An 8,929-nucleotide genomic window follows, 5' to 3' on the forward strand; every position below is an offset into this window, starting at 1 on the left:
CCAACTTAAATCTTGATTAAGGATAGCTGAATTATTTTTTTGTAGCCTGTGGACCTCACTTTCCATGTTGTCTCTGCCTAAATAAAAATTATAAGAGAAAATTCATGCATTGGTTATCTATTTTAAAAAATTGCAGATATAGGAGATGATAAAAATGCCCCCCCCCAAAAAAATGGTCCCCAGATTTTGTGAAACTAGAATACTGGTGATATTGTATTTTTCAAATTTTCAGCTTCTGCTAAAGTTGATGTAATGTAAAGAAATCACTCAGTCGTGTTGACTCTCTGTGACCCCATAGACTGTAGCCCACCAGGCTGCTCTGCCCATGGAATTCTCCAGGCAAAAGTACTGGAGTGGGTTGCCATTTCCTTCTCCAGGGGATCTTCCCGACCCAGGGATTGAACCCAAGTCTCCTGCATTCCAGGCAGATTCTTTACCATCTGAGCCACCAGGAAAGCCTAATTCCCTCAAAAGCTGTCTTTGCATGCTTTCTATTTTCTCTGCCTATCAAAATTTTAACCACTTTACTCTGCTGGACCAGCCTATATTGACATACCACTTTTTTAGAATTTCTACATGATCTATTTTTCATTTAACTTCTCTGATTCACATCACCCAAGGGAGTGTTTCATGCTATAAAGACCCTGAGTGAAAATAGGGATAGAACAGACTTTTATCATTACTGGGATTCATCCAACCTCATGGGACAGATTAAGAAACACCAAAATATGATAAGAGAAAGATCTGGAAAAAGAATAAAGATATCTCACTGTGAATTTCCTTAATTTTGACCAAGTCAAACTTTTGTCATTCAGATTTGTATTAGTAGCAAATGATCACCCCACCCAATGAAGATGTTCATGTTTAGATTATTTCTGGATTTTATTTCTGGACGGACCACAGCATAATTTTATTTTTATTTTTATTTTTTAGCATAATTTTAAAAGGGGGAAAATTTGGACACACAATGGTGACACAATTAGAGAGCACACAATGAAAAATCCTTTGAACCATAAAGAAAAAAACGCATCTTTTAAATTACATCATACACCCAAATACTTAAAAATCAAAAATACTACGTGAGAACTTCAGGTTACAAGGTGGGAAATTAAATATATCTCTTTACTGTTCATAGAATGCAGTACACAAGTTTCCGTGCCTTTGGCCAGGGAAGGACGCCAGTCTTTGGCCAGGAATATCATAAATTAGTATGCTAGGTCACAAGCCCACAGAAATCAAGCCGTTCCTCTACCTTGCCTAACTGGTATTTGCCACCATTTACAATTAATTTTAGTTGGACTTTCAAGTGCTTGTATCTCTTTCAGTATATAAATGGATTTTTTACTTATATGTATTTGTTTAAATTCCACCCCCCAAATACCACAAATTATGCAGACCAGTTTTCTACATTTAGGGAAATCACAAGGATTCCAGATCCACATCCAGAATGCAATGGATGAACCTCGCCCTGGGAAAGCCACCTTCCTTATCATGGTATCTCCACTGTTGAGTATTCAGTATAATAAATACATTTTTTTAGATTCTTTCTTATGTGGACCATTTTCATAGTCTTTATTGGATTTGCTGCAATATGGTTTCTATTTTATATTTTGGTTTTTTGGCCACAAGGCACATGGGAACTTAGTCCCTTGACCAGGGATCAGACCCACACCCCTGCACTGGAATGTGAAGTCTTAACCATTGGACTGCCGCGGAAATCTCAATAAATGAATTTTTTAAAGTAAATTAGTTTTTGAATAAAATACATATTCATAAAATCACACAAATCATGAACGCACAGTTTAATGAATTTTTGCTAACTAAACATATTCATCCACCCCGTAAGCTGATCAGGAAATTGACTAAATTGACTATAAGCACCACATCTGAAGCTCCCCACATATGCACCTTCAGGTGCTAAACCCAGTAATTTGAAATCTGAGACAGAAACATTTAACTGAAAATAAAATTGTCATAAATTTAAAAGAAATATTTTTTAAATAAATATTTATTTTATTTGTTTAGAACTAGGTTAGTTGCACAGTCGTGTCCAACTGTTTGCAACCATATGGACTGGGGGTCACCAGACTCCTCTGTCCATGGAATTCTGCAGGCAAGAACACTGGAGTGGGTTGCCATTCCCTTTTCCAGGGGATTTTCCTGACCCAGGGGTTGAATCCAGGTCTCCAACATTGCAGGCAGATTCTTTACCATCTGAGCCACAAGGGAAGCCCTTTATTCATTTGTTTTATTATAAGTACAACAAAAACACAATCTAAAATGTTATACCATATATATCATAAAACAATTCATGTTACACAGCATATACTATATAATATATATAATATTAATTTTAAATTGTGATAATTTTATCAATAAGTTTTCTGTCACATTTGGTTTTAAATAATTGATGGACAGAAATTATATCTTATTCACTGTATAGTTCCTGAGAATTAGTAAAACACTTTGTAGAAAGTAAATAATAAAATATTGATTGAATTTTTATTTTCTCAATTTCATCTCTGTAGTATTTTTATTTTTTGAATTTGCTAAGCTGTCACATGCTTTATACTTCATTTGATGTGCTGCTACTGAAAACTGGTTAGTGAATAAGTTAATTTTATTCAGCTGCAAAGTATGTCAAACTGTATAATTGTCTGATGTAATTTTAAGATAAGATTTTTCTTTCTTTATTATCATTTACATTTGCATATTAAGTTTTGATGAGCTGCTCATTTTTTTAATTATTAAATTTCAGCCCTACTATATTTTGTAATGTTATAACTTAACATCAAAATATTAATTTTTATCTTTTCTATCAAGGTCTATGTTGAGTCCCTCAAATAATGCAATCTTAGAAATAATGCAATCAACTGAGTGCATTCCTGGTAAATATTTCATGGTCAAATAAGATTTTTTAAATTATCTAAAATGAGATTTTTAAAAATAAATTATCAAAACAACCACTTTAGTGGGAACCTAATTAAAAAGATCATTAAAAGTGAAATAGTCACACTCAAATTTAATTATAAATCTGCTCTTTTTCCTTCCTCAACATATTATGCTATAAATGTTTACAATTGGTTAACCTGTATTTAACAATGTTTATTACTTGAACTGTTCTTATTTCAAATAATTACCATGGCAATGTTTTTATCAAAGATGGTTGAATTTAGAAGACTACAAGTTAAAATAGAGTAAATCACAAAAGACTGTATATTCTATCTCCAAAGAAGATATTTTCACCCAATTTTTATGTTAAATATTTTCTTCCAAACTTAGTCATATTTTGCATATTTTATATTTGCTCTTTGTGATATATGATTTAATGATCAAAGATTGCTCTCATTCTACCATAAGACTGTCAAAATTTTAAGGCACAATTAAAGAATCCTGGGAATAACAGTACCCTATGATCCAACAATCCCACTATTGGGCATATACCCTGAGGAAACCAAAGTTGAAAGAGATACAAGCACCCCAGTGTTAATTGCAGCAGTATTTTCAACAGCTAGCACACAGAAGCAACCTAGATGTCCCCTGACAAATGAATGGATAAAGACGTTGTAGTACATATACACAATGGACTATTACTCATAGGAAGGAAAGCATTTGACTCAGTTCTAATAAGGTGGATGAACCAAGAGCTATTATACAGAGTGAAGTAAGTCAGAAAGAGAAAGAAAAATGTCGTGTATTAACGCATATATATGGAATCTAGAAAGAGGATGCTGGTGAAGCTGTGTGCAGGGCAGCAGTGGAGACGCAGGTGTAGAGGACAGGTGTGTGGGTACGGGAGAGGAAGGAGAGGTAGGGACACACTGAGAGAGGGGCATTGAAACATACGCATCACTAAACGTACAATTAAACAGCCAGAGGGAATTCGCTGTATGATGCAGGTGCTCTGTGACAACCCTATAGGGTGGGAGGTGGGAGGGAGATTCAAGAGCCAGAGGACACACCTGTGGCTGACTCATCTTGAGAGGTGGTAGAAACCATCACAATTTCGTTAAGCAATTATCCTCCAGTTAAAAATAAATAAATTTAAAAAATGCATACACAAAGGAACAAATACAGATAAATCAGGAAAAGTGGAAGAAAGTGGGAGAAGCAGAGATTTAAAAATGATGCACAGAAAACACTTATTAGAAATAACAACAATAAAATAAATATGAATGGATTAAAAAATAAAATTAGAAAGCAAAAATGACGATATCAAGGGAGATCGTCTAGACATTTGTAGGTGAAGACATAAGTCTAAACATTGTTATAGAAAAAAAATCATAAACCAATTTATGAAATAAAGGGATGACAAAGCAACAGAATTATCATATATCAAAATGAAGTGAAGTTTATAGCAAAGTTTCTACTCTGTTATTCCCGATGGTGGAGACAGAACTCAGACACATCACTGAGTGCACACTTTAAGTGCTCAAGAGATGGAAGCCAACCACGTATCATATTACATACTTTCATCCAAGTTGGGAAGTGGACAAATGCCTACCAATATAACCGTGAGAACTTGTTATGGTAGGACCAGAAACTGGCTGAGTGTGTGGTTGCCTTAAGGACAAGAACACCAGGCAATCAAGTCAGTCATAGAGGAATCAGCCTACTATGACCACCCATTCCTCCTCACGGTCAGGAAGGTGGTACTTTCTTCTGGACAGTTCAGCCTGCTGAGTTAACACACTGTTAAGTTACCAGGGCAGTCACAGGGCGGGGAAGGCCGTAGGAAACAAACGGCTTATGTCTGTCCCCGTACACATTGTAGGAATTCATTTTTTAAACAGTACAGAAAGTGACTGAAGATAAAAGAACTGTGGATCACAGTCAAGAAAACATGCCATAAACAAACATAAAGTAAGTAGGAGAAAGGACCAACAAAACCAAATAGGTTTAAAGAAACAATTTTGGAATAGTGATGAAATAAAAATTCGTACTCTAAGTCAAGTCAAGGAAAATTTGAACATAGGCATTTGCTTTCTCTCCCCTCTACTGTGCATTGTATAGCTGCATTAGGCATCAACCAAACCTCCCCAAGGGCAGCAAAACCTGCTCAACTATAAAGAGCAACATTCCCCTAGCCTCAAGAAGACAACTCCTTAGGAGATAACCTTTTTTCATAATCTTTTAAGGGGCTATGATGACCCATGACCCACTACTCTGTACATGTAGCCCTGGATTGTGTAAACTGTCAATAATATGTCATTTAAAGCACAATTCTCTGTCTCAAAGACTTAGGTAACTGTGCTTTGACCTCTAATGGGTGGAACAGTTTCAGAGCTTTCTCTGAAGCTGATCCCAGGGTTATAATCCTCAATTTGGCTCAAATAAAGTTTTCCATATCTTTCTTAGATGGCTGATTAAATTTGTTGTCAACAATAGTACAGTAGTTGGAAATTCTGGAAATTCTGTGGGAAAATATTCTGCTACTAACACCTAGAATTTACAGAGAAACTATAAAAGCATCATTTAACTTGTGTGTCTGAACTCTCTTTCACACACACACTCTCTCTGTATATATATATATATATATATATATATGTACCTTCAATGACACTGCTCTCCTGTTTTTTGAACAATGGAACCCACATTTTTGATTTGTACTGGGCCTCATATATTACATGGTCAGCTATGATCCCTAAAAAAGAAATAAACTCAGTGTCACTTCCTGTCATTGTGCATTAAGTCATCAAATAGCAACAAAAGCAAGTATGTTCTAGAAGGAAAATCCTCAACAATATTTCTCAGAATTAGAGTGGGGAGAGCCCAGTCATGCACAAAGTGAAATGGCCCTTAACTAAGTCTCTGCGCCCCTGGATTTAAGATCCTTCACTGTCAAAGTGGCAAAATCATGAAGTTTCTGGCAATATATGTGCATATACCTGGTATGAATCTACTATATAAATATTACTTTAAAGACTGGACTCATACATACGGTTTTGTTTCATACATTTTTCATTTTAACCAGGAAACAATGAATTTTACCCTTTCACGGCAATTACTTGAGCAATAGTTTTAAGGACAGCACAATATGCCATCTGATACACAAGTCATAATTTATTTATCCATATGTGTGAATGCGTAGTTTCAAAAATAAACAATCATATTTTTAAACTGCCTTCAATTCTGATTATTTCCTAAGAAAAATCCCTAAAATTAGAATTATTGCAACCTGATTTTTTTTTTTAATTTTAAAAGCTTCTCACAGATTGTGGATATTCAATATTCACTTAGACTTTTTATAATCACTACTAAATTTGTCATGATTTTGTTTTGATGAATTTATTGTCTTGATCATGTATTTGTAAAAACAATTTACCTTTTCATTTGAATACTTTGAAAACTCTTATTAGTCATAAGAATATTTAAATATTTACAAGTGGTGATCTGTGAGTCTCTTAGATTTGTGAGTGGGCACTTGGTATGAGTTTGGCATTAGTTAGGAGTTGAAGATTATTCTTTCATTTCTGAGTTATTACTGGATTATTTACATTTATTATACATTATAAGATTATTACATTTATTATGGATTATTTCTTTTTATTATGGATTATTACATTTAGTATAGATATATGGATAATCCATATACATGGATTATTTATATTATTGTTGGATGATATATGTATTCCTCAATTATAATTGGATTATCATATATTAAGGTGTTTCATTAAAGACTATCTATTATGTTTCAGAGATTTGACTGCAGCAAATAAACAGCTGTTAAAATTATAATCTTTCCTCAGAAGCAGCTTGCAGCCATTAACAATCAGTTTATATTCCTTAAGATTACCAGTTTGCAGTGGTTTGGAGCACCAGATCATAGAGTTTGGCTGCTTGGTATCTGATCCCTAGAGCCACCACTTACAAGGTGTGAAGTGTTGGGCAGATTCCCTAAGTATCTCTGTCTCAGCCTTATCACAGTCAAAGGTGCAAGAGCTACCTCTCAGTTCAGTTCAGTTCAATCGCTCGGTCGTGTCCGACTCTTTGTGACCTCACGAACCGCAGCACGCCAGGCCTCCAGTCCATCACCAACTCTTGGAGTCTACCCAAACCCATGGCTATCGAGTCGGTGATGCCATCCAACCATCTCATCCTCCGTCATCCCCTTCTCCTCCTGCCTTCAATCTTTCCCAGCATCAGGGCCTTTTAGAATGAGTCAGCTCTCTGCATCAGGTGGCCAAAGTATTGGAGTTTCAGCTTCAACATCAGTCCTTCCAGTGAACACCCAGGACTGATCTCCTTTAGGATGGACTGGTTGGATCTCCTTGCAGTCCAAGGGACTTTCAAGAGTCTTCTTCAACACCACAGTTCAAAAGCATCAATTCTTTGGTGCTCAGCTTTCTTTATAGTCCAATTCTCATATCCATACATGACCACTGGAAAAACCATAGCCTTGACTAGATGGACCTATGTTGGCAAAGTAATGTCTCTGCTTTGTAATATGCTGTCTAGGTTGGTCATAGCTTTCCTTCCAAGGAGTAAGTGCCTTTTAATTTCATGGCTGCAATTACCATCTGCAGTGATTTTGGAGCCCAGAAAAATAAATTCAGCCACTGTTTCGACTGTTTCCCGATCTATTTGCCATGAAGTGATGGGACTGAATACCATGATCTTAGTTTTCTGGCTGTTGAGCTTTAAGCCAACTTTTTCACTAGCTTCTTTCACTTTCATCAAGAGGCTCTTTCTTCTTCGCTTTCTGCCATAAGGGTGGTGTCATCTGTATATCTGAGGTTATTGATATTTCTCCCGACAATCTTATCCCAGCTTGTGCTTCCTATAGCCCAGCATTTCTCCTGATGTACTCTGCATAAAGTTAAATAAGCAGGGTGACAATATACAGCCTTGATGTACTCCTTTTCCTATTTGGAACCTACTACTGTGGGCAAGACTCCCTTAGAAGAAATGGAGTGGCCATCATAGTCAATAAAAGACTCTGAAATGCAGTGCTTGGATGCAGCCTCAAAAATGACAGAATGATATCTGTTTCCAAGGCAAACCATTCAAAATCACGGTAATCCAAGTCTATGCCCCAACCAGTAATGCTGAAGATGCTGAAGTTGAATGGTTCTATGAAGACCTACAAGACCTGCTAGAACTGACACCCAAAGAAGATGTCCTTTTCATTATAGGGGAGTGGAATGCAAAAGTAGGAAGTCAAGAGATACCTGGAGTAACAGGCAAATTTGGCCTTGGAGTATGGAATGAAGCAGGGCAAAGGCTAATAGAGTTCTGCCAAGAGAATGCACTGGTCATAGCAAACACCCTCTTCCAACAACACAGGAGAAGACTCTACACATGGACATCACCAGATGGTCAACACCGAAATCAGATTGATTATATCCTTTGCAGTCAAAGATGGTGAAGCTCTATACAGTTAGCGAAAACAAGACTGGCAGTGGACTGTGGCTCAGATCATGAACTCCTTATTGCCAAATTCAGACTTAAATTGAGGAAAGTGGGGAAAATCACTAGACCATTCAGGTATGACCTAAATCAAATCCCTTATGACTATATAGTGGAAGTGAGAAATAGATTTAAGGGACTAGATCTGATAGACAGAGAGCCTGATGAACTATGGACGGAGGTTCAATGCATTGTACAGGAGACAGGGAGCAAGGCCATCCCCAAGAAAAAAGAAATGCAAAACCTCTTAAGAAATATGCAAACCTTAAATGATAGTATGAACACAATCACACACACACGTGTGTGTTAGTCGTTCAGTCGTGTGCGACTCTCTGCGGCCTCAGGGACTCTTTGCAACCCCACAGCCCACCAGACTTCTCTGTCCATGGAATTCACCAAGCCAGAATACTGGACCAGGTTGCCATTCCCTTCTTCAGGGGATCTTCCCAACCCAGGGATCGAACCAGGGTCTCATGATTTGCAGGCAGATTCTTCACCATCTGAGCTCCCAGGGAGGCAT

At 36.7% G+C, this 8,929-nt stretch overlaps 1 pseudogene; it reads right to left on the reverse strand.

The window, feature by feature from the left end:
• Positions 1-1,359: 1,359 nt before the first annotated feature.
• LOC122701199 lies at positions 1,360-1,514 on the reverse strand (annotated as a pseudogene).
• Between the last annotated feature and the right edge of the window lie 7,415 nt (positions 1,515-8,929).

Source organism: Cervus elaphus, chromosome 9 (assembly GCF_910594005.1).
Source record: "Cervus elaphus chromosome 9, mCerEla1.1, whole genome shotgun sequence".
Lineage (NCBI taxonomy): Eukaryota > Metazoa > Chordata > Mammalia > Artiodactyla > Cervidae > Cervus > Cervus elaphus.